General features: G+C 35.7%; 1 protein-coding gene across 1 annotated transcript in view; it reads left to right on the forward strand.

Annotated features, from left to right (window-relative positions):
• Positions 1-27,529, forward strand: part of DPP10 (dipeptidyl peptidase like 10) — a 486,012-nt gene that overhangs the window by 95,706 nt on the left and 362,777 nt on the right. The gene's annotated exons all lie outside the window — the stretch shown is intronic.

Raw genomic sequence — 27,529 nt, forward strand, 5'->3', positions numbered from 1 at the left:
TTTGATATATACAGCTGAACATCAGGAGGTGGCAGTAGTGCTTGCTGAATTGCAAAATAAGAATACTGGGGAGAAAACCCTAGAAGTTAAAATAAGCAACTTTGTAAATTTGCCAAAGCAGATAGCGACATTCTGATTTATTAGAACCATATAAAACCATCTTATTTAATTGAGACTTTCATTGACTATTTGATATGGTTATTAAATAATTTATCATTTTTATTTAAAAGCATTGTAAACTATGATGTTTGTTTATTCATAACATGTTATCATCATCTGGATTTGAAAGACTTTCTAGAACAAATACATAATTTAGTCCTTGGCCAAATTTATCATTTTTGTCTCTTGAAAGGTTAAAACATCAGTCTTATTCAGGTTACAAGCTTTTAGCAGATTCAACATAAAATAGCAATCGCTCCTTAGAAGCAAAACTATATGACTTTATAGTCATTTAATTTTACTGACTTTGTGTGTCTCAAATATGTACATGAACTCATTCTATAAAAAAAAAAAAAAGAAGAGAAGCTTTTCTTTTGCGTACAGAGTATCCATGTGTGATCTTTGCATTGTAAAGTGCCTTCGGCTTCCTTCAGCATGTCTGATATTTGGAATTTATTTTGGAGGCTAATCACAATTTAAATGCTTTGAAATACCCCAAAGGGGGAAAGAAATCTTTTTATGAAGTTAAAGGAAGCAAGTTTTACATAAAGTGGAGTTAGGTTTTATTAGTGAAATTATAATTCAGTGATAAGTGTTGAAGAGTAGTGTATAATGGGTAGCTAATGAATAAATGAGGCTATGCCATTTTTTGTGCATCTATGGAAGATAAAATATTGAAAGCAGAGCTCAAAGTATTGTGACTCTTTTTGGTGAAAGTAAGTTCTCCTTAATTGCTCATTATTCTACAAATATTAAATATGTCCTTAAGGCCATGAACAGCCTTGGATTTTAAAGAAAAAAAGCATACCCATTATATTAAAAACTAACATTATTGAATAACAGTCCATGAAAAATATGCATTGGTGTTGCTGAGCACGAGGATAACATGCTGATGAAGCCTTTGGGTAAAACGAGCACCAGTCCAAAGCAGATCCACCAGCAGAAGTTATTTAAGCCGCTACAGGGTCAGTGCTGTCTGGGGTTGATCCCACGGCTGCAGGGTGATCCAGACCAGGAAATGGATCTTTGAAAGCTGAAACTGAATGTGTGGATTTGTGGATTTTTATTTTTACGTATTTTTTAGGCAGGGTAGGAAGTGGAGACAAGGGTGACCTTCCTTTTCGGAGGCAGGCTGCACTTGGGTTGGCTTAAATCTGTCAACAGGGCTCACTCAGCTATGGCAGGTCTTGAAACTTGCGGGCTGAGCCCTGTGCGCTGTTGTTTTGCCCCAGGACTGAAGCTCATTGCTCTTCCAGTTGTGCTGCTTCAGCTATTGAGGGACCATACCAGTAGCTGTACTTTGGCAAATGCAGAAGGCTAGTTCAAAGGTTAAAAATAGATATCAGAAAAAAATAGTAATCAAACCCCAAAATATGACACAATTTTTGGCAGGCTTCAGGTTGGAGGCTTCCTAAACTGGAGGAGGTCACATCCAGCCTGTCATGTTAATCATCTTAGAATCTGTGTAACCAGTTTTTAAATCCATTTTCATTGTTGGCAGCGGCAATTGATCCAGCAGTTTATTTACATGTGTGTGAAAAACATTTTCCTTTTGTTCTAAACCTGCTGTCTGAAAAATTCATTTGGTGCCCATTTGCTCTTGCTTTATGAGGGGTACTGACTAATCATTCCCTATTCACTCTATTATTCATCCTTTCTCACTCGTCCTTTTTCCCCAGCTGAGGAGTCTCACTATTTAAACTCTCTTGATATTGAAGCCATTATATACCTTTGATCCTTGCTGCTCTTTTCTTTTATCATGTCCTTTCTGAGATGGAGCAATCAGAACTACATGTGCTATTCAGGATGCAGGAACAATATGAATTTACATAGTGGAATAATGATATTATTTTTGTCCTTCTCTCTATTTGTTTATTAAGAATTCCTGGCATTCTGGTCATCATCTTGCTGGATTCTGAATGATGCCCTGATGTTTCAGGGGACTATCCATGAGACACCCTTCCTGAGCAGTATGAGCTAGTGTAAAGCCAAACAGTGTGTGGGCATAGCATGCTTGCTTTTTTCTCCATTTACAGTATTTTGTATATGTCAACACTGAGTTTCATTTGCTATTTTATCACCCAGTCTCTCACTACTATAAAATCCTTTTGCCATCCTTTGTAGTCTATTTTAGATTTTTTTTTTTTACTACCCTGAATAATTTTGTATCATCAGCAAATATTGTCACCTCCCTGTTCCTTCTCTTTCCAAAGCCCTTCCCTGTGCCTCAAATAGCACAGGTTCCTCTACAAGGCTGTGAATGTGACCTCCATGTTTTGTAACATCTTTTACTCCTGCTGTTCTCTACAGCTACTGTTGTTTATCCTTGCCAGCTTTTGAAGGGATAAGGAAAAAGAAAAAGGCTTTTAAAGCCATAGCTGTTAAAGTAGTTTGTTTACTCTCTGCTGTGTTTCGTTCAGCTCACAATATTTCACTCTTTTGTCTACTTGTAATTTTCTTTTGATAAATGTTGACACCAGCATGCACTGCCTCCTTTTGAAATGAGACACTTTGGTAGATTTTTCTTTCCTTTCATTTGAAAGTTGAATTTGAATACCGTGTACATACACGGTATCAGAGTGGTACTTCATTGCGTGCATTGTGAATTGTCTTGCACAATGCTTATGTCTAAATCCAGAATTGCTTCAATTCACAGGTTTTTTGGACTTGTTGCTTCAAAATAATCATTTTGTGCTTAAAGATGTTTCTTCTGCGATCTCTAACATTTCACACTCTGTGCACTGGTTGGTTGCATTTCACTTGCATGATTGTTTTTCTTTATGCAGGTAACTGAAGTCTGTGAGAGCTCTGCAGTACTCGTTACACGCTATTTTGTTTGGTTGTATGCTTTCTTTCCCAGTACGGCTTTTCTCTGGCACAACCAATTCTGTCATTCCCACCAAGTCTGTTTTGAAATATTAGCATTCCACTTGCTTTCAGAGAAAACAATTTTGCAGTATTTTCATCATTAGCTTGTAACATAGTTGCTGAAAGCATTACTAATTTTTAAGAGTTAAGACCTGACGTGTCAGTGTTATGTCTCTTTGAAAATTGACATTTGGGAAGTTATATGTGATATCTGAAAGCTGTTTTATGTGTCCGTTCTCAGCTCATGTCTGTCAGACGTTTATTGACGTCAGGTGAACTGAAAAATATTTGATCTAACTTCGGCACATGGCTGGTATTTTTTGCTTAGGAGAAAATATTACTGCATTGTCCACTCCTGCCATTCACCACATTTCTAAGGGACACTTTTTCCTAGGCTAAGTTCTTCCTTTTTTAATACTTGTACTTACAGTAAGCGAAGCTGGAAGAGTTTGGAGAATGTAAGATATGTGTTGGGCTGTGCTTGAGAGCGCGGCTAATGAAGACAACCAACAGACAGCAATTTGCTGTGCCTGCAGAGAGGAGCCAAAATCTTGTCCAGGGACACTGTGTACACATGTACAGCAATGGTGATGGCGGGGCACAGAGAATACAGGCCAGCAACCACCTGAGCACATCAGGGGCCTCAAGTCAGTGAGTTGCCAACCCCTCATCTCTGGGACGCAGCCCTCTGGGACAGTGGGAGGTGACCTCCTTGCATGTTTATGGGGTTGGGAAAGGGAAGAGTCCTGTGGCAGTGAAGGCTGGAAGCTGGTGTCTTCTGGCACCAGGAGGAAGAGTTACACTCCTTGGAATGAACACTTAGTTCCTATTATTGTTCTGAATGTTACTCAATGCTGAGAGTAATGACAGTAATTTCAAATGTCATCTTGTTTCTGATTTACTTTTAGGGAATGCTGTTGAAAAAATCACGATGAAATGTTATACAGAAGTTAGTTTTCCTGAAATCTTTTCAAATTCAGTCTAATATTTTAATTGTGAAAGGCCATGGGTCTGTTTAAGCGTTGCATTGCTCAGTGTCCTTCTTGGGGCAGTGGCAGATAATGTCAGATATTCCTGCTGAATAGTATTATTGGACATGTTCTCCTATCAATAAACATATTGCTCTGCTAAACTAATAATACTGTTAACAATGTGGAGGATTTTGAACACAAGTCAGTAACAAATGGTTCTGCAACTAAGTTACAATCCAGTCAACAGAATACTGCAAAACTATTTTCACTGCAGTGTTGTGAATAAATAAAAACCTGAACCTGAATAAAAATTAAGATTTTAAGTATTTCTTCAGCAGGCTTTTTTTCTTCTTTTCTGATCTCATTTCATAATTGCTTACCACTCTGAGGATATTCACTTAGAGGGTATCTCTTGTTCTCTTGCTTAATTGGATAATATGCCACTGCAGGTAGATAACAAAAATTGTATCACTAGTAATAGTTTATAAAGATTGCTGAATGCTTTCTCACATGTCCTTTTTTTGTACAGGCCCTGAATTCACATTCAGCCTTGACTGAGTGCAGTCTTTAAAGATCTAACACCTTTCTCATAGCATTTTCATGAATATGAAAATGAGGAATGCATTTCAAGTGATGAATAGTAGTGCAACTATTAGGAATAATAGTGTGACTGCATTGTATGTGCAGGGACATTGTCAAGGTGAGTAAAACCTTTTTTAGTGTATTGACTTGATTGGCATGTAACCATGGTTTTCTGCCTTCTTTCCTCCTGCTGTCCATTCACACGCTTTCATTTAGTGGATGAATACACCTGACTACTAGAAAGAAACTGTTTTTACACTTAGAGGAAAGAGACCCAAAACAAAGCATTCCAGGAGACTGAAAGGCTAAGTGAATCATGGAAGAGTTGCAAAAAATACTGTATAATTATTCTAAGGAGTTTTTATCACATCTAAGATTGGGGTGTCATTACTATTGGCAAGACTGGCAAGTACATAGGCATCTGACATTAAATAGTGCCAGAAATCTAAAGTTTTAAAGATGAATCTTGAGCTGTATGTTAACTATCAAGGACTATGTGTATGCCCTAGAGGCATTAATCATTCCGTTCTGTTCTCCTGTTGAATTGTGGCTAATGGAGAGAGAAGTTTCAGTTTTTATTTCTAAATAAGACCAAGAAATACAATAATTTTTGTAAATCTCTAAGTCATAAGTTGTGTCCATTTTATGTTAAAAAACAAAGAATTTTGTTAACTTTTTTACTACTAGGTGCTGTTCTTCCTTTTTCTCTCTGAAGTACAGCTAAGATCTGATTACTTTCAAGTCTAGATGAGAATAAAAATAAAATCCACAAAAAGAAAAAAAATCCTACTTTTAACTAAAACGCTGAAGTACAGGCAATTCTCAGAATTCAACACCACAGCTTTTGAAGTCTGTGATAAACATCTATTTGGTCTTGATAGAATTTTATCAGGTACTTACAATAAGATTTTTATTTTGCAGTAATAAATATCACGGCATGATACATATTAGCCTTTTTTTTTTCTCATGTGCTCTCTACTTTTCTGTCATCTGTTTTTAACTTTGGTAGACAAAATAATTCTTGATTTCATGAGATTTCTATGTCAAGAATTATAAATATGTGAAAGATACAATAGTACTCTCAATAGTAACACTAAAATCTTCAATCAGTAATTAAAATTGATCTGGTAAACATTTGGTTTAAGTTCAGATTTTCACAATAGAAATAATGGGCTGTTTTTCATATTCTTTCTTAGATACTAGCCTTTGAGTTGTCAGTTAAAATAATCTAAACATTCAGAGCTCTTAGAGTTGATTCTTTCAATAAGATAAAGGAAAGATCTAACGTCTAGAAAGAATCATTTCTTTGGGGTATGTTGAGCTTTGTCTGTCTCAAACCTCTTGAAAATGTTAATTAGCACTACATAAAGAACAATGAAAAATGTCTGCGATCTTCCTTGGAGACTAAGATTTGGGACAAGTAATTTTGCACGTGAGTTGAATATGCAAGTGTAAAGAGATTTAAATATCTGATTTTAATAGGTTTCATCCCACTGGGAGAGACACTTTTGATTATCTATGACCTATACCAATTATTGTGATTCTCCCTGTAGGCCAGCCATAATTTTAATAACTAATCAAACTAAGCCTTGAAGGTTCTGTAAAATGCCAAATATGTACTTGCACTCTTGCTAGTTACAGAGCTCATACTTGCTACCTGACCTTGTTTTAGTTTCTTAAACTACTTATTCTCAATTCATTGAAATATTTGCCTTTTGAAGTAGAACTTATTGAAAATCAAAATAAAATTGACAAATAGTTACTGCTTTACTTTTGCTTCTGATCAAGCATAGTCATAAAATAATGTTAGACTCCAATTAAATGAAAATTGGTGTGATGGACGCTGAGGCACAAAGCGCCACTGGTATAATGGTATAAATTAAGTCAAATTCTAAAGTGGTAACCCCATTAAAATCCATATGCAGGGGGACAGCACCAACCTCATGTTGCTTGTCGGGTCAATAGAATATCTTGTCTATTAGTATCTATACTAAGAGGACTTTCTCCTGAAAAGTAGGCTTCAGGAAGCCCCGTAGGATCAGAACTGAAAATAGTGCTCTGTTGATATGACAATCGGGACTATTCTTCTAAAAATGCACTTGCTAAGCCAAAACAGGTTTTTTTTGCTATTATTCATCAGACAGTGGTGTAATGCTCAATTCAGGAAAAGCTGTTGGGATGTTTAGGCAGTCTAAATACCAGCTACATTTCTCTGTTCAGTCTCTGTGGCACACTGTGCTTGGTAGTATGAATTGAAGATTTTAATGCCTCGATGTAAGAGATTGTGTTGAGCTCAAGTTGGTGTAGATCAAGTGTTAACATTTTATAAAAGGGAGGTATAGTTGAGAATTTTAACTCTATATGCAGTGTCGCATATGAATCTTAAAGTCAAACCCGGTTTTTGAGGTGAAACATTTTAAGGAAGTACCTAACGGTTGTATATAAGGTGAATGCTTGTAAAACTCATAAGAGAAGTTATGTATAGTAAAAACAGCTTTTAAAGGAAGGAAATATTGTCTTTCTTGTTATTCTGTGAAGCATCATGCATACTTAAGAATACCTAAAATATGTGTTTACAAGCATGTGTTAACATCAGTGTTGAGTGTGGAGAAAGGAGCTTCATTTTCTGTGTCATTTCTGGACAGTTGTATATTTAGTTTGATATGAAACTAATAAACTGAGTGCTGGGGAGGTGATGTTAATCCCTCATGTTTTAAACCCAGCGTCTCTTGGTTAGAAGATGACTCAATCCGCAGTAATTAATACCACTGTAGAAGTATTCCCAATTACAGTTCTCCATGGTTGCAGTCGTTCTTGATCTTTCTGACCAGGCTACAAGACTTTTTGTATAAATCGCATCTTTTTTTCCTCAGTTGCTCTCTTTTATGTGATTCTCACTCAGTCCTTTCTGTGGATGCCACTCCCATTTGCTCACGTGTCTTCCTGTCTTCTTTCTTCTACTCCCTTTACAGGGTCCTGTTGTCTCTTGCTATGATACCAGAGATCATGTTCATGCCTGTTACCTCTAATACCTCTCTTAACCCTTTTCGTCTTTTCTACCTGTCCTTTGTCAAGCCACACCTCCTCATGGCCCATTGTGCGTTCTGCTTTGCACGACTACAACAGCACCAGACTGTGTCCTGTTGTAATACACTTGCTGCCAAAAGTCATGGTTACTGTGCTCAGAGAATGCAGACCTTGAAAGGAGATCTAGGTCTATAAAAGTAAAATCAAGTCCATAAAGTTTTTACAGGCTTCAAATTTACTTTCATGCATGTTCCCTTCCATTAAAAGAAATAAGTAACGCTTCTATCTCAGTTAGAGGTGTTTAGGAATGTAGCATTTTTTATTGTTAGTATTTCAGGCAGTAAAGTTTGCTAGCTATTTCTTTGTTACTCTGCAATAGATTTCTACATGTTTTTTACTGTCTTCATCTTGAAAATTGGGGACAGACCACTGAAATTTCTTTTCCTCCCTTCACACATTTCAAGATATAGTCTATGTTCTTCTCTGCCAAATGCAAGTCCTCTCCTTGTTCTGGGGCCCAAAAATAAATTCTAGGTTTTAAGACTTTTATTTTGAGGAACAGTAGGAACTATCAGCACTGGAGTGAATAATGTAACTTAAGGTAGGGAACCTTATGTTTACATTGTCTTCATCTGTCAAACAACAACAACAAAAAAGCACCTTGAAACTAGTTTTTTTCCTTCTTTTTCTTGTTGAAATAGTGTTTCCAGGTCTGTGCAGAATGTGTGCATATCTTGATCTATTCATCCATGTGAATAGCACCATTAATAAATCCAGCACAACTCAGTAAAATCAGTGAAAACCAATTTAATAGTTGCATTTTCAGAACACCAACCTCCAAATTGTCCCAGTGATGCTCCTGATGCAGAGCTGGCTTGCTGCTGATCAACTTGGAGTACAGGCACAGGAGATCCACCAGCTCTAAGGAGGACAGCTTCCTACCTGGCCATGTACCTGCATCACTATAAATTCTGTATTAACTACTACCGTCTGTAGTTTAATATTTCCTAGCTGATTTCTTATAAAATACTGTCCTGAAATCTGGAGAGATTATATCTACAGTATGCTTTTTATCAGGCAAGTCAATTGTCCTTCAAAGAACATATAAAGTTTATCTGGCAAATCTACATTTGTTAAATCTGTATCGGCTTTTATCTCGTTTTGTGTTTACTTTCTTCAGTTGCTCATTCCTTTCAATGTGTTTTAAACTCTATGGGCTATCAAAGTCAGACTAATGGATGTGCAGTTAGATGATCATCCCATCCTGTTTTGTGAACTTATTCCATGTGCAGTTCGCTGACCTGCAGCTGGCTTGGTCAACTCCATTTAGGGTCAGACTGATCCAAGGTCATATTTCAGGGTTTCCAGGGTTTGTGTTATCATGCCTCAAGCACTAGAATTCAGTCTCTGAGATAGAATTATGTATCAGTAAAACAAAATATTTTATTTACTTAGAATTTTTTTTTGTTTTGTTTTTATACCCTGTTCCAAGAGAATCTTAAAAATATCTGTTCCTTAATGCACAACAGAGCATAGTAATTTGGGTTCTTCCTCTTCCTTCCTGAAAGCCTGATCTATTATTCTTGATTAATAGAAAATGAAATAGAAAATAGAAAATTAATAGAAAATTCTCTGACTCAGAAGCTGTGATTTTCTTTAATGTGGCAGGCAAGAGGATGGATGCCATATATATAGTCCAGTATTTTGAGTTACTGTGGCCCAGTGGTGTTTGTGCACAAATGCACTTTGAACAAAAAAAAACTATGTAACATATTAGCTGTGTTTTGCTTAGACTCACGCTCTGACCGGACTTCATACCTTAATGGAAATAAACATTCCTGTATTAGAAAGCTTTGGCTATACCACCATATACTTTTCTGCTGCTACTGTTTGATTCACTTTGTGTGTAGTAGGCAGTACCTACAAAAAATATTTCACCTCTCCATTCATGATTAATAAATCTAAATGCGCATATGGATATTACTAACAGCATTGTTGGGCTATTAAATCATTTGGCCAAAGCTGGAAGTCTTCATTGCTTCCTCAATCATGATCTCAGAATTTGATTGGCATATCTAATCAAAGAACAGGAACAGTTTGAAAAATAATGTAGAGTAGAGGTTTGAATTGTCATAACCTTTGCTTACATTAATGCACATCATTTTTTTTCCTCAAAAGTAATTTAAAATGCTCTTTCCATTTATAATTGTTTTAATTAACAACCCTAATTTTCCATAAACTTCATATGGTATTTTATGTAACTTAATAGTTTTGTTAGAATAATCAATTGTAAATATTGTAGTAAGATAAAACAGAAAGGAATGTGCTGTAGGACTATATGTAGGAAGTGATGTAATACATTTTACTAGACCAACTGAGGTAATTGGAAAAGAATTGGTGCCACTGCAAATTGAGTTGACACTTGGAGAATGCAGAATAACTTTATTGCTCAGTTACTCACTGTTGTGATTCTCTTTACATTTTTTACAGTTCTAGTTCTGACTGTTGAGAATTTATATGTTGTTCCAGCACTTTTCTTACAGCTTTTAACCAGTTAATCCAAGAGAGAACTTTCTTCATATCCTGGAAAGTTTACTTTCTTCAAAAGTATAGGACAAGCTGTCTCAAAAGATCTCAATGATCCAGGATATTTACACTTAAATGTAAGAGAACTAATTTGAAAATAGCGGAGTGAACAAAGGAAGAGAGTAATAGGAGTTCTCAAACACAGTAGAATGTCCAGCTGAGCACTTCATTTCTAAAGTCATTTGAGGAAAGTATCAGCTTAAAAGTGGCAGTATTATAATGATCAAATTTATTCTGGAAGGAAAATAATGTTTTTTATTGCTTTATAGACCATTTTGATTTGAAAATTGTACTCCAAATATTTGGCCACAGGGTAAATGTGTTGCTTTTATCTATATAATTAGTGCTTCAAAATCAGCACAAAGTAGAATCGTATGACATCTACAAAAATCATTAAGTAAATTTTCAATATATTTAGCTGCTTATATATTTTAATTCTACCCTTCATAACTTAGAGTTGGAGTTTTAGCTCCAAAAATAACCTAACAGCCCATAACAATGTCATGATTATAGTAAAAGAGGCACATAGGTTCTTATAAATTGAATGCTACATAGTTGAAATTTTCTGAGAGGTTCAGAATGATTGAGCTCCATGGTATCAGTAAAACCTTTTTCACCTAGCATTGTAGCAACAATACAGAGAGATTCCGAAGTGCTATTCTTTATTAAGAATGTATTGAGCTGAATATTTCTGAAATTGAGTCACCAATACTTAGCCAGAGCCAGTATCAGCTGCCATGACTCTGTGAAGTCAATCAATAACCTCACCTGCTTATCTTTGTTTTGCTGGAACTTGACTGACAGATGGTCAGAAACAAAAATGTCTTGGTTCACAGTTCTTCATCCTTCCTAATCAGCTCAGTTTCAGTAATGTGGAATAAACTGATATGTAGAAGTGCAGTTGAAGGTTGGTTTGGTGTCATGGTATCTGGAATAGATGGTGATAAACATAATATTGGTAGTTTGATTTAAGGTTGTCTCCCTTGAATGAGTCTCTTCTACTCTTTTTTGTTATATTTATACTGCTAAATGGAAGAGAATTGGGAATTGATCCATGCAGCTAAGTGGCAAGGCATGGTCGTACCCATACTGTCTGGGGACTATCTCGCTTTGTAGCAGATTTGTACTGGAGAGAGAGAACGGGAACTGTTGAAACAGAATTAGGGAGTAAGCTAAGAATTAAGCAGTATGGATGACTGGAGATCCAGTGTTTAAGTTTGCTAACTGAAATCTTTTTTATTTATCAATTAAGGTATAGCTAATGGCATCACCTGAGTATTAAGCAAGCAGTGTATGCCTGTATTTCATGCAGTAATCATAGTCGTGTTTTCGTAATCTTGATTTGGAGACTGGTTACAACCGAGCTGGTTGTGCTCTGCAGTTATAGGCTGCTTAATATTTATGGCCAAGGGCTTTGCGTCTTAATTGACCTTAATGAACCTCATTGTGTGTGTATATGTGTGTAAATATAACAAAGGAGACTGAAGAAGTCACCCACCATGCTTCTGTCTCAAACACAGCTCCCCAGCCCCTTCCACAGCTCTTTTGTCAATAACACTATCCTTTCAAGGACACCTGATCAGATGCCTCAAGTTGTTCGATACACTGAATCAGAGGCCTGCCAGTAATCTATAAAATGTGCTGTGCAGAGCTTATGAAATCTAGTTATTTTCTCAGAAAGCAGTCTCAAGGTGAAGTGTAGGTCAATACTAGAATGACCGGGTTTAAATCTGCCCTGAACATCCCATCTTTTGCCACAGAGTGCATCATTGATTTGAGACTTTACTACAGGAAAAAAAGACAACTCTTTTCTCTGGGACCAAGAGCAAAGTATCACTGCTAAGGCTGCTGTACTTGACGTTATCAGCCAGGGGCTTGGGGCTGATGATAGATTACTGTATGGACTCCTACTGAAGATTATACTTCTATGCCAACAGAGATAATCCTACAGTAAATGAAGACTGTGTATCTCAAGCAAATAGCAGCCCCACATAAGAATAGTTGACTCCTTGTGTAATTACCCAAACACCTCCATGCAGTTAGGACTGAGTTAAAGAAATGTGTGATCTGGCATTAGAATAGTCAATAATAAGTTAGTGCTGTGCCTGACAAATAAGGTAAATTTCAGAGTTTTTCCTAGTATAATTGGGTGCAAGCGTAACATTTTTTTTTAAACTGAATTATTTTGAGAGGAGAAGGGGAGAGGAACAGAAATCAGACAACTTTTCAGTGCATATTAGCAAGGAAAAGTGAAGTTCTTTCATCACCAGTAAATTTTAACTCATATATGGTAATTACTGATTCTAAAAGGCTGTCTGTTGACTATTCCTTGTAGGTGAGGATTTTTTTTTCTTAGTGAGACAACTAAGAAGTTATAATACTTGTAACACTAATATAAATAAATAGGGGGTTATATATAAGTTAGGTATTTTCCAGAACAAAATAATATTTGCAATAATCATTGAAACACCTTCAAACTTGAAGTTTTGATCTAAAATTTATCTTGCAATAAAAGCATCGTTGTATAGCTGAAGTAAAGAAGCATTTTTCTATTTTACTAAGGCAGTTCTTGATTTGTTGCGTTGTGTGAGAGACAGAGGTCTGTGGTTTATGCAGGTTGTTTTCTTGAATGTTATTTAAGAATATCTTGTTCTGTTAAGTGTTTACTGAGTGAAAACAAATTGTGAATGATGCTCCTTTTAACTTAAAATGATACGTGTTTTCACGTATTTGTCACTGTAGTGTTTGGAATGTTTGAAATATTTGGTTTTGGTTTTGATTTTCTTCCTAGCTGTTAAATACGTGTGTCTCTTAAACATGTTTGTTTTTCAAATTTTAAGATGTTTGTGAATGCTGTTCTGGCTTTTTTAGCCCTGTCAGTGTGAATCTTTCCTATTAAAAGACACAGATTCTTATTTTCACAGCTTAGAGTGGGAAGGAGCTCTCCAAAACACAAACAATTCACTTTCGACCTTACCATTTGTAACTGGTTGAATGTCTCCATACAGTATGCTCCTACCTACGTGCACGTGAATGCTGCACAAGAGGATACGATCCAAAATCCTGGATCAAGTTTCGTAATTGACAATGGAATAACCATGTCAATTCTTAGATGTCTGTGCATGCATATTTGGACTCAAGATTAACTGAAAGTTAAACAAAATATATAATGGGGATTGAAACACATACTCAAACACTTGACTTTGTTGCTCCCAATTCAATAACCAATCATATTAAGCAGTAAGTGAATTATAAAGGAGTCAATGCTCCTACATTAAAAAAAAAAAAAACAAAAAAAAAAAAACAAAAAACAGCTGGTTTGTCCAGTATGTGAACCTAAGAAATAATTATTCTGGCTGCAAATCAGGCACCTTCCATCACTTCAGCGGTGTGAATTCAGGAATAGTGTAACTCTAAGGACACTGTGTACTCTTTATAGGGCAATTCATGAGATAGGTATCACAAGAAGATGAGTCAGTGATACAGATGTCTGAACTGTCTTTCTGAGCTTTGTATCTCACTTATAGCAAGACTCCTAACTTAAATGTCTTAATCAAATATCTGAATTTAAGTGGGTGGCATCTGTTTTTAGGTTTGCCTCGTTATCTACGTTGTGTTTGTTAGTGTATCTATTTAAATGAATGTGTTCACTTGAAACTGTAAACTTTCAAGTATTCTAGGGCTGTTTATTTTCAAGATAAGAAAGAACTTCAAGTAATTTCTAGCATTCTTGTCATCTTATATGGCCTTGACATTGGTGAGTTGCCTTTCATCATAGTGACAGGCTAACTTAGTGGAGGCCAGCAGTCTAGGTCATGAAGCAGAATGGATGGGAAGTGCTCCTTAAATTGTTTGAAATGATAGATATCTGTTACTGTACAGCAAGTAAAATATGAAATTACATTGTGGGTAGTGCATACACATTTTGTTTTTTGAACTTTGTAAAGCACAAAGCCCCAGTGCCTCCAAACACTTTGTATCACCTGCTGTAATACATGTGACTATAAATCTGAAATAATTTTGCTCAGCTTGGTGGAGTTGCACCACAGTAATCACGTTCTAGATGAGTGTAAAGTTGTTTCCCTCTACTTCTTAAATTCGAATAATGATCATTCTTTTCTAAGTTACTGTATTCAGATAATGTAATCTGGAAAAGTAGATTCCATGAATGGGACTTTTTAAAAATTATTTTATTTTTTATTTTTGTTTTTAATATGTAGGTTTGAGAACTGCAAAACCCTAGCCCTTCCTTGTGGACAGTATTTTGCTGTGCTCAGTTCATATCAGTCATGCAATACATGTTACTTAAAAACAACTTAGAGCAGGGGAAATGACTGGTAATAATTAAGGATTATTGTCTATCCTGTTGTTCCTTGCCAGCAAAAATATTTTAAATATTTGATAATTAAAAAGGAAGGGGGGGGGGGAGAGGAATGCAGAAATATCGTTTAAAGTAGCCTTAGTTCTATAATGCTGTTGTAGACCTTCTGAACAGATCTATTTTTCGTGTGTATACACGCTCTAAATATACCCATTTACTTCAGATTTTTTTATTTACATTAGGTCCTGGGATTCCTCACTTGAGACTGTTCAGTTCTATCTTTTGCTTCCACAATACGTCCCCAAACTCCCCAATATCTGGGTAGAATAACTTAAAGTTAGATGACTTCATTGGTTTCTGTACAACATATAAATTGCTTTTTGTATTTCAGAAAGATTAGAGCAAGATAGATTTAAAGTTAGTATCGCTCCACTTTCCTCCGTTCTGGATGGACAGATCCTCTGGCTTCTCTATAAAGATCTTTTAAGGCAAAGGTCAGAAATATTCTGAATTACAACTGTAGAATCTATCTGAAGTCAATAGGATGGAAATAGCACTGAGAGAACAAAATTTATTTTTTTCTGTGTTTATTATGCTTGTCATATTTTAATATCATTTTTGCATAGTCTTGAAATTAAGCTTTTTTATGTAGAAGAATTGCATTTTTGTGCAGTTTTGGCTACTGTAATATATATGTGAGTGCAGTTTACTGACATTTTTAGTTTCAGATACCTGCACAGATAAAGTGTAGTGCCATACAAAAGCATTATTAACACACTATGCAGCATCTCTTCTACTCTGATATATTTCCTTATGTATCTAGCCCTGAAATCCTCTGAAAAGTTTTTTCTTTTTTTCTTTCCCCCACACTCCATAGACATTATATGAAAAGGATGTGCTTGTTTATTTTGTAATACTTAGTATACCTTGTGCATATGAAGTGAGATAGAACCTGTGAGTCAGCACATGCTATTATGTTGAGTCATATAAGCAAACTTGTTACAGAGCAAGTAAGTTTGCCATTTAAGTACAGATACGTAATATATTTGACTAATGTATAAGTATCATAGCAAAATGAAAATTTATTAAAGTTGGCTTTGGTGATTAAACAGTTATGGCTCCAGACGTCTCCTGCAGTTGAGAAAGGGCTACCATCAATATTTAAGAAGTAAGGCAAACATTTAGCTGGTGTTTCAGTGAAAGCCATGAGCAGAAAAAGATGTAGAGATGGGAACTTTAGAAGGCTATTGTTCTTTGTAACAGAATGCAGAGTCTGGGCACGCACAGAAGACATACCTGTCTTGCTGCGTACCTGTCTTACTGAAATGCTTTATTATAGTGGAAGTAGTTGTTAGAAGTATGCCTTTTTTGCAGTAGGACTTTGTATAAACTGTGCATGTTCAGGAATATTGCCTCAAAAAATTCTTTAAATTCTCTCTAGGATTATATATAGACTGTGCACATTCGCTCTGGAAAATTTATTCTTCAGCCTCTCTGTTGTACTTAGAGGCATTATCGTTGAAGTATCTATCAGCATTTCATTGCACTACCACGTGAAATAATACAAAACCTTGCTTATGTCTCAACCCCACATCATGACTGCTTTCAGCAGTATGTCCATGGTTACAATATAAAAAGAAAATACATGATGGCAGAAGAAAAAATTCATAGTATCTTCAGATATTCCAAACTGATAAGAGAAGTATAAAGTGCATATTTTTCCCAAATGTTTGCTAAATTTGCTGTAATTGTGTTTAGTAAATGTCCTTCCCCTGTTCCTTTTGCTTAGAAATATTCAGAAGTATTCAGCAGTGAGAGTTACTGAACTCTTAAACTTTCATAAAAAGATCAACATATGTGCAATGAATGTAAACAACTGATCACTGGGAATTTGGAATACTTCTGTTAATGTCAGTTAAGTTGATAATAACGTGAAATAAATACAAATATTTATGATGTGATAGGCTGTCTAACTTACGCTATATTCAAGTATTCATCAGTCACTTTTGGCATGTAGTTGGAGACTTGTCTCTGGATATTTGCATGGCAGAGAAGGATGTCTGACTGTAGATCATTATTTTGCTCATCAGTTCTCTGTAACTCTTCACTTGCAAGAATCCTCTCAGGATGGCCCATCCACATAATAACTATTGACTCGATAAAGACAGCAGGGTATTTGTAGCTTCCTTCTATATTGCAAGACGAGCTTTAAAATGGATATGCACATTCGATAAAAGAAACAGCGTTATGTCACAGTGTGTGATGTCACCTATATATCAGTGCATACGTGGGCATATGAAACATGAAAAAATGTAAGCTTGCTTCAGTTTCATCTTTGAAAGGTAACAGAATCTCACTTGCTTTTGACAAAATGTTATAGCAATGCTATTGGAATAGCTCAATGTTTTCTTTTGGTTTTGGCTTTTTTTTTCTGTTATATGTGGGAGATAAGTGTCATGAATGAGTTAACCGTCTGTTTTTCATTGACATGGCCTCATGAACTACTTAAAATTCCTAAAATAAATAATTCAGCAGAATCAAGTATTTTCAGATTTAAATATAGATTATTTACTACTTCAGTAGGCATTGGGTATTAAGGCTGGCAGAAGGAGACTTGCTTATAGTTGGCGCACTGAGCTCTCAGGTGTCTTTGATCCAAGTTGTCTACGTTTTCCGTAAAGCACTCAGGAAGAGTTATTCTAAGAATGAGACTTGCAAAGGTCTGAATGGTTGGTAGGGAAATGGCAAACAACTAGCTGTTAACTAATTAACACAACTAATTTCATCTTATCTTGTATACTGACATTTATCTTCAATGGAGATGCTTAATTACTTTCTGTTCAGTTCCCTCTTTTCATTCTGCACATGCAAGGAGAAGCAGCTGGAGGAAGATTGTCTTAAGTAGGGCTGTGTGAAATGTCTGCAGTCATGTTCAAATTTGGAATAAAATATTCCATAGCACCTCAAACAGTACAGAGCTGGGATTATTTATTATTTTTCTCAATATCATAGGTTATTTAAGTATTAATAACAAAATGTCTATTTGGATTGTGGGAAATAAGTGAACTTCTCACTTATAGTCATGGTAGAGATCTTTGAACGTTTCTTTTCTGCCAGAGTAATTCAGCGCAATTATAATTGCAATCAATAAAATTACTGATTTATAATAAAAAAAATGGCAGCTAGGAAAAAAAGGAAATGGACTGATTTGCAACTTAAAATGTATCTGATATTTTTTGAGTAAAGTCATTTTATGATGGTGAATAAAATTCAGCATTTTAAAACCTAGTTTGGTTGTATTAGGTCTTAGCAATAAAAAGGAAGCCAAGAACAATAAATATTTAATTGCCTTATCTATATCAGATGAATGCAGATATTTTGCTGTATAGTATATTTCAGAGCTTTTATTGAATTTTCTTTGTAGTGAGAAGAATTGAATATATGAGAAGTTTCAATACTGGATTTTTAATAGGAGGTGAAGTGTTCAGCAAAATACACAGTAAATCAAGAAAGCTTGATTTAACTGCTTGAGCATGTTATAAGTACAGTAATCAAAGAAATGAGGTAATATTTCTGGTACTAACAGTAATATTTCTTTATAAAAGTGTAGGACTACAATACACAGTGGTATTTCTGCTTTTTGGAATTTCAGATAACTCTGATCCTTCACTAGTGCTCTTTCTTCTTCCAAGAAAGTTTTCAGATAAGTTGAATATTATGAGGAAGAATTTGTCTCTTGCAGTGCCATTTTTGTTTCTGAATAAGCTTGTCTTGGCCAAAATGCCTTCAGATGTTCCTGTGTTTTATCTACTGTGTAAAGTTTGATTCTGATCATAGAGTGGAAGAAGTGCAACTCCTCTTTCCTAGGACTGTAAAGTCTTTTTTTTTGCATTAAGATTGTGTCTTCAACTTGAAATGTCATATATATATATATATATATATATACAGTAATGATACGTATTTATTAAAGAAGAGGTACTGAGGTAAGTTGCTGTTAACAAGGTCTGTATTAAACCTACCTAGTTATGGTTTAATTCTTAAAAACTAGTATGAAAAGTCTCCAGTATTTAACATGCATAATGAGTGATCAAAAATTTGTAGACTTTCTAGTATGGGAAAGCATGGCTAGTAATGGGTAGGGGTACAATTCCAGCAGTTTACTGATCCAGTACCAATTTCCAGAGAGATCTTGAGCACTGAAAGCTTCACAAAGGGAAAATGTTATTCAAAGGGATTGATGAAAAAATGCTTTGGACAGTGGAGACGTCTGCCTAGGTTAGGCAATCATGGATGAAATCACTGGCCATGCTTTTAAGAATCTCAAATGCCAACGCGAATAAGTGGGTCTTATTATGAAAATTTTCCAAAAAGGTTTAACCTGATTCTGATCTCTAACCCCTAGGAAAAATTACTTATTTGTTTAATCATCATCAAATTTGTGTGACATGGAACTAATGTCTCATCTTTTGAGGGGAAAAAAATAATTAAACTGTCAAATTAGTTAATTGAAAATACAGGGGAAAAATGCTGTGAATCTTCTCTGGTAGACATTAGCTTTCTTTGAGTCTAGGAGCTAAAATAAAACCAATGCAAAAAAAAAAAAAAACCCTTCACAATTGAAGTGTTCTGTCCTCATCCTCATTCACATACTGAAAATAAAATTCAGCTTTGAATTTGCTTGTTGAAAACTTCAGATTGACTTCTAGATTTGAAAAGTACATGACAAATTATAAAATTTTAGCTAAAAAATCTGTCCTGCTCTTTCACTGAGAAGCTGAAAGGTTAGTTTAATTACTTGAGTTACACTATCCTCAAATACTCTGAAAGTTAGAATTATTTTTTTCTACATCCCCTGGAGAGTTGGAGACAATTCTTAGGCCAGTTTCACTAAAAGGAATGATATTTGATTACCATTAAATGTCAGTCTAGCCATGGTGTACTAATGTGAAATATTCTGCTACATAACACCTCCTGAGGAGGTAATGTTTTAAGAGCCATTAACTTGCTTCAGTGCCGCACTATGCCTGATGGAGGAGCTGAAAGATAAAAAGAAACAGGTACACACAAAATGTGAACTTAGATGATGGGGTACAATAAAGTTGCTACATGCAGAAGTTCAGGTACTAGAAGCCTAAAGATACTAAATTTTCCTACCAAATCTCTCTTGTAGCTGTGCTGCATATTAATAGCTAAACCTAGAATTTAGTTTCCTTCTTGTATTGGTTATGAAGTTAAATGGACAATGTTCTTTGAATGAGAAGAGACTGAATGCTCTGGTTTAGTTTTAGGAAGATCATAGTTTATATCGGAACAGTCATCTTGCTCTACTCTTGACCACTTTGAAAATTGTGACTGATCAGTTCTCTTCCAATAGTCTTAGGTTTGGTATGGGTTAACTAAATTCCTGTTGTCAAAATGTCAGCTAGAGCATCTTATTTTCTTGAATTCTTGTTCATACTGTGATCTATAAAGCAGAATAAATATTTGGAAAACAAAAATTACAAAACAAAAAACAAAACAAAACAAACACAAACCACACCTTGGTATGGAACTTAAATGAATCATAAACAGGAGCTATGTGGGGAGTGATGTTGAATGAATTAGGGATATCGAATGAAAATTCAAATTTCTCTCTTAGGATCTGTTAGTATATATATACTGCTCTTACAGATTTTGAAAAGTTTAAACTCTTTGTTATGTAAAATCCCATTCCTTCCCTCAAATTACCTTAATTCATTGCCTTCTTGCTATGATAGTTTAATTGAGTGAAGGGTATAAAGATAATTTATTTCTCTTTCACCGTCCTAATAGTTCTCACTTTCTTTATTGAAAAAGTAATTACTGACTTTCAATACAATAACTGGGAAATTACCTTTTCTAATAACTGAGGTTATCATATCATCATCATAGTAAAAATCATCAATGCACCAAAAAGAGGGTGTTATGACTAAAAATTTGTTTAAAATAACTGATAAAAAGTTACATTTCTGTTTTTACCATTTAGCCTTCTGCAACAGACTTTAATGTTTGCTACATAAGGTAATAATGTGGGGAAATGTTGTCAGATTTACTTTTCTGATATTTCAGAGTTGATGAGGTAAAAAAAAATATACATACTGTTTTTATGTGTTAAGGAACGTATGCAATTTGTTGAGACTAAATTTGATGTTTTCACAACATTTATCCCTCTGCCCAACATCTCTGAATGATGCAAGTTAATGAAACAAAGATTTAGAAATCTAAAAGCAGATCTCTTTCGCAATTACATAGATATGTCATAAAAGAAGTTTTAAGTGTTAAAAAAAGAACAATGCAGTGTTGATAATGGCTTAAGATGATTGTGAGGTCTGTGTTAACTGCTTTAAAAAAAATGAGAAAGCTGACACTTTTAAAATCTGTATCAGAAGAATTACTATGTAAGCATTTATGCACTGGAAGTGTGAGCAATTAAAGCTGATGCAAGGATTTTTGATTGCTCAGCTTTTGCAAATTGAAGGCACAATAAGTAGTATAGAAAATAAAATGGTGACTCCTAGTGTATTTAGAATATATAACTGAATTTTCCTCTTGTGCTTGCTTAATTAGGTAATTCAGTGTAATGCATTTTTATTAACACGTTCATCAGGCAAAATAAGCTATAAATGGGATTGTTTTCCTCCCTTTGGTTTGGTTGTCAATAATTATTTTGTGTAGTAATTAAATAGCTTTCTTTAGAGGCCTATGTGTCTCAGGGTAACCTTGAAAGAGTCATTACATGGCAAGATGGGAAAGGGCTGCGCAGAACAGGTGGAGCGTGACAGGCTCCAAGTGTTGGATCTGAGGCACTTCATGGAAAGTGTGTTAAATTGAGAGAACCAGGTGATGATAAAGTTCTATAAATAATAAAGAGAAAAGTCTGTCACCTATGTTTAGGATTCAGTTCATGATCTAGAGCTGAGTTTTTCCATGAGGTCACTGGGCCAGAGTCCAAAAGACTGAATTTTTAGGTGTCATAGAACAACATACAAGTGCACATTCTTACACCTGGCATTGTATGACTACGCTTCTCCAGAACGACACCCATTATTTTTCCAGGAGATCTGTGAAGTATCATTTCATCTGATAATTACAGACCTCTAGTAAGCTTGTTTTATTATTTCTGTCATCAGGTAGGTCACCTGATAGTTAGGCACTATTCTAACAAGAGATGTATTAGTAACAGCAAGAACAGTGATGACATGCCAGGGAGATGAAACATTTTAGTATCTCATTGTTGAAGGCTATTTTTTCTTGGAATTTGGTTACAATCTAAAATTAAGAACAAACAAACTAAACACTGAATTTTCCATGTGACAAAAGCCTTCAGAAAGTTAACTCATATGCTTATGGGTGACAATTCAATTGCATACCTATTTCTATAACCTTTGGGTAGATTGATGTGTTTGTTTAAAAAGGGTTTGGAAAAAGATCAGCCAAATGTCCCAAAACGTGAAAGATTTCAGAGACCTAAGATGTAATAATCTTCCCATTTTCTTTTTTATAAAGCTTAGTCCAAGACCAAATTGCAAGTAGCTAATAGAGAAGAGTCAGTGAAACAGGTCTGAACACCCGTCTATGTGGTAAAACAATGTTAACATCATATGCATTTAAACATGCTCTCTGGCCAGATCCCAGCACTTGGAAAAGATATTTTCTCTATCTCCATTGAATGACTAGCTGACAAGACAAAATAAAAATGTTAATTTTAGCATTTGATTTTCTTTCACCATGAGTTAAATCAGTCATGAAACTTGTGCTTCTTGGGGACAGTTGCTGATACTGTTTTGGGGTGTGCTGTGGTGCTGTTGTGAGTCTCCAGCTTAACATTTGTATCTCAAGGAGCTGCTCTCTGAGTTACTTTTCCAGTGCATGCATAGTCTAATAGTCCCACTGGACTTGTTGAGAAGGAGGTTTCCAAACAGCACACAGCATATGTGTTGCTTGAGCTGTTGCAGTTCAGGTAAACAGCATTGTCCTTCAGTCTGTACGGAAACTCGGTGCCCATGACATCAGTAGCCACTATTTCAAGGATGTTCTCTTAGCACAGGCAGAAAACTTTGCTCTTGGTGCTCCTTATCATCAAGGGTCTCCCCATGGCTTTCCACAGGTATTGATTTGATTTCATATCCTGCACGGCCATTTGTAATCTCATATTCATCATGGAAGTACATTTGTGTTAAAACCTGGGTCTCAATATTGAACGTGCGCACTCTCTCATGTGTATATGCTGGCTTCCTACACAATCTGTTGCGCAGAAAGATGAGGCCAGACAGTGTGAACACAGGCGTTTCCTGCTGCTCTGAGCTCTGTAACCTGTTGTCTTTGTCATCTTTGAGTGGCCTCCAACATAAAGGATCCTCTATGCAAGGAATGGAGGATTTGGAAGAGGTGTCTTGGGACTCAAACTTCCATTATCCAGCTGGGGCTGTTCAGGCAATGCCACGTGTCTGTTACTAATGAACAGATTTGAGTCCCACTTTGAGAAGCAGCACCAGTGGGTCCAAGCCTCTGTTATATCAACACAGCCTCCATGCAATTGCTGTGTTTTGTCCCAGAGGTGGGATCTATTTAAAGCATCTTAGGATGGGAGGTAATTTGAATCTGGTGCTTCAGGAGCTGTTGTAAAACATGAAGTACAGTGGATGTTGCCTTGTACTGGCCACCTTAAATTGGGCTATGTCTTTGTATATGGCAAGATAGTAGAACTGAGCAAAAAATTAGTCATTTTATTGTCATGTGGCCACCTAACACCTAACTTTTCCCTGTTCTGTGATTTCTCAAAATACCAGAAGAAAGTAAAATCACAGAATATCTTTCTGACAGTTTCATCTCTCTGGAGACATTAAATTTAGAATTATGATCTTTAGTTGTAATATGGCTTCTCAAGACTTACATTGATCATAATCAACCATCTGCACAGTATGCTATACAATTATTTATTGCTATTTTTGATATAATTTTAAATAATATTGTGTACATGTAGTTCCTTGTCCTTATCTTTTCTTATTTTCACTCTAAAATTCCAGCCTTTCTACTTTTTTCTGCCCTTCTCTGCAGCAGAACACATCAATACCAGTGGTAGAAAAGAAATTATGATGCCACCACATGCTTCCCAGGAGCTTTGGCTTAGTTAATGCTAGAAGTGTATTTTTTCTTCTACTGTGCAAGGTCATTCTCCCTTCTTTTAGTGGTAAAAGGCACCAAATCCTATGTGCAGCTTTTTGCCTAGCATATTGGTTAGGAAATAGGATACATCTCAGCTCACGGATTTCCCAGTAATACACTGTATGTTTTCAATACTTCCAAAATGAGGAAGATGGCAATAACTTTGAATCAAAGACCCTGTAGGTACAGAGGTCTTTCCCTGAAGACATATGTATCAGACATTTAAAATGGAATGGGAAAAGACAGTAGAGAGAGTCCCTTCTGAAACATTTTGCAGTGAACACAGTTTACCTCCGTAAAGAACAGTGCACTGCATACCAGAGAGACAAGCTAAAGCCTTGTGTTGTAATGACATCAATTGTAAAATATCACCAGGGTAATTTATCCCTGGCATAACTCTTTTGACTTCAATAGCCTTATGTATTTTGCACCAGAGTTCTAATCTGCCAGAAAGGAAGGAGTATATGTTGCGACAGTTATATTATTCTAACATAGTTCTGGCTTCAAAATATAAAGAATAATGGCAGAGATGAAAGAAAGCAGCTTTGATGCTGTTCATTACAAATAACAGAGGAAGAAAAAAGACTTGACCGTGCCTGAACAATGTAGTTCCTACTTTGAGATTTAGCTAGTAAGAACGCTTGTAACTTTATGAGGCACCTTTAATAACAGGTGTACAAAGGTGTGTGATCTCTGCACAATCACTTTGGTGGTTCTTCAGCACTTAGAAGAGCTGGAGTCAACATCTTACGAGCAGAGGTCTGAGTGGGCAGAGTTTTCAGATCCCTTGAAGACTGGAGCAAGACTTCCCTGTAGAAGTAAAAGGAACTTGAACACATGTTGTAAATTGGTTCTTGTTCATTTGAGTGTGTGTTGGAGCAAGTCTTAGCTCAATAAGGATTTCTTTTTCCATGTTAACATACTGCAGACTGTGTTCTCTGGGGTGTTGTTTTGTACTGTGAGATTTTAACCAACATCCTTAATTTTTTAGGAGGATGTGGGAAAATTAATCACAGAGAGCCATGCTTGCTTCTGAGTTTATTGATGGGATCATCTGGAGATGTATAGCTGCTTTGAAGTAAAAACACAGACTGCTTTTTCCAGATAGTGTTCTTAATGCTATTTACCTGACTGCACGTGCATGATTTGATGAATCTGTTGGCTTTTAAATTTGGTGAGCTGATCTGTTTTTAGAATAGGATGTCTGATAATGAGACCTGTTATTGTATTGTTTTATCCTTATTCTTAATAATGGGTTTTATAATTGCCAAAACATATTAATCAAGCTTCAGCCTCTGTTATGCTAAAGAGGAACCAGACTCTGACCAGCATTTTTGTAACCAGCTAAGGCATCTTTTGAAGTTGACTTGCCATCTAAAAAACATGAAAGATCCATTGGGACAGAGAGAACATAACGTGAATCGTAAGACCATAGCCTAATATTCACCTGAAAGTAAATTCCTGGGTACTACCAGTGTATATTACATTCAGGTCCCCAGCAATCACATCTACCTATGAAGTTAGACCTGCTTCGAGGAGGAGGTTGCACTAGGTGACCTCCAGAGGTCCCTTTCAATCTAAATTTTCCTGTGATTTTTTATATAAACATTTGTTAGGTCGGCTTATTCTCTATTTCATTTCTTTGGTACTCTGACCTGAGTTCCTGGAGTATGCTCTGCAGCTAACATTGTTAATAACTTGGAATGCAAGCTGGAAGAGTGCAACAAATTGCATTTATCGGATATTTTTATAATAAAGATTCCCAGTCTCTTGGCGTGTTTTACAGAAGCAAGAGGTTTAAAATGTTTAAAAACTGGGGAAACTTGAGAAGTTCTTTAAATATTTAGCTTGAAAATATAATTATATGCTATATCATTTCATCCTTATAGAGGCTAAATCACAGTTCAGTGTTCAGCAGAGTCTATCTTTGAAGTTGACCTCCTAAACATTTGAGCTATGATGCAGGCTCATTTGACTCTGAAGTACAAAAGCAGATGTCAAGAAATAAGGACAAATAAATCTCAGTCATGGGCTAAGCGGAAAGCCTGGAACAAGAAATCTTGCTTGTGTGAGATCTGGCTGCAAAACACACAGATAACCATCTTACCTGCTGTGACTTTATAAACAGGAAAGAAATGATAAAACTGGCATGTTACATCATCAAACACAATATTCTTTATGGTTATATTCATGAATTGCATTTCCCTATAGGGAAATTTTCATGATAAGAGCACAAACTTAAAGTGCTTGGAAAGTATATTTTCTGTATGTGCAACTTTAATCACCAAAGAGAAAGGAATATAGAATCTACATTTATATTAGGATTGTCACACTGGCAGAAAAGAGAAGTCCCTTCCTAGCCTATGTTTTTTCTGACTTAAAATTTTATAACCAGTCTTAATGCTTCTGCTTTGTAAAAGATGAAGGTTCAAGGTTTAATGTTATTGAAAAGCTGGACTTAAGGTATTCCCCAGATAACTATTGCAAGAACTTTAGCTGTACTGAAAATCAAAGTATTTTAGGTGAGTTTACTACTGAAACTGTTTCCTTCTGTTCAACCTTTTTAAACATATGATCTTATGCAAAATATTTACCATGCTTGCCTCAAAGTGGATTTACAATCTGTGCTGCTCCTGAGAATGTCTTTTTCACAGCAAAAAATTGTTTTTCTCTAAATGTTTCCAAAAGTTTTTTTCTGTGGTGACACGAGAAACAAGTTGAATGGTAATGGCTAGGGTGAGACACAGTTTGGTGAGGTTGGTATTATTCATTGAGTTAGAAGACTAAAAGGTATAAATGGTATGGAAATAATTGGAGTGATCAAAGGCTTGACGTGGTGCCCATTCAAGCAGGGAGAATCTTCCTGCTGCTTTCTTTCTACTTTTGTTTGGGCTCCTCACTAGCTGTTGGGACCTTGCTTTTACATTGTGTTTACAGTTGTTGCTGCCGTCTGCTCTACTCCCTATCACGGGTCATGTTTTTCATTAGATCTGTGAACGTGACCATATCTTCTCTTGCTTTTACTATATGTGAAAGGACCCTTAATTGGACTAAGGAGTTTGGGTCCTATGGAGATAATTAACATAATTTTATATATTTAAGTGTGCTCAATTGCATGTCAGCTGTAACTATTTTAAACACGTGTATCTCTTGAAGAGATACACATGTACAGGGCACATCCAGTTGCTTAACGAACAGAAGGCTCCGATACAATGGAATTCTGTAGCTCCTTAGACACGGAAGTTGTGTAATTCAGCTTCTATCCTACCCAATTCCAAGAATTTTTGTTGACAGAGCCTCAATGTGTAGTATCCAAAATTAAGCCATGTAACCAGTCTTAGCAAGGACTTAACAAAGGCTGCAGTTGTACATTTTCCAGTTAGGGTACAAATGTTGTCATGGGAATGGATTAATGTCCTACCATTTTCTGTCCTTGTTATAGTCTTTTTTTCCAAAGAGTGTCATATCAGAATTTTAATGTCTTGTATAATCTGTGAATTATATCATTGTGCTCTACTGCTTTGACCTTTTCTACATGCTATAATTTGATTGAGTAGCCATTCCACTGCTCTCTTTTTTGACTGCTTTATTATCCAATAGGGAATGTGTAGGCTAGGCAGACATTCAGAATACACTCCACCCTCATTTTGACATCAACTGTCAGCCTTTTCATTGCTTTACAGGGCTGTTACTCAGGCTTCATATTCATTAATTGGTATCTAAAAGGGAAGTAGCCTTATCAAGGAATATGTTATAAAGAGAGAGCTTTGAAGGAACGACGTGTACCAGGATATTGAAAAGTCATTTTAGTGTTGCATAGGTAACATTTTGT

This window comes from Anser anser, assembly GCF_964211835.1.
Source record: "Anser anser genome assembly, chromosome: 6".
NCBI classification, from domain to species: Eukaryota; Metazoa; Chordata; class Aves; order Anseriformes; family Anatidae; genus Anser; species Anser anser.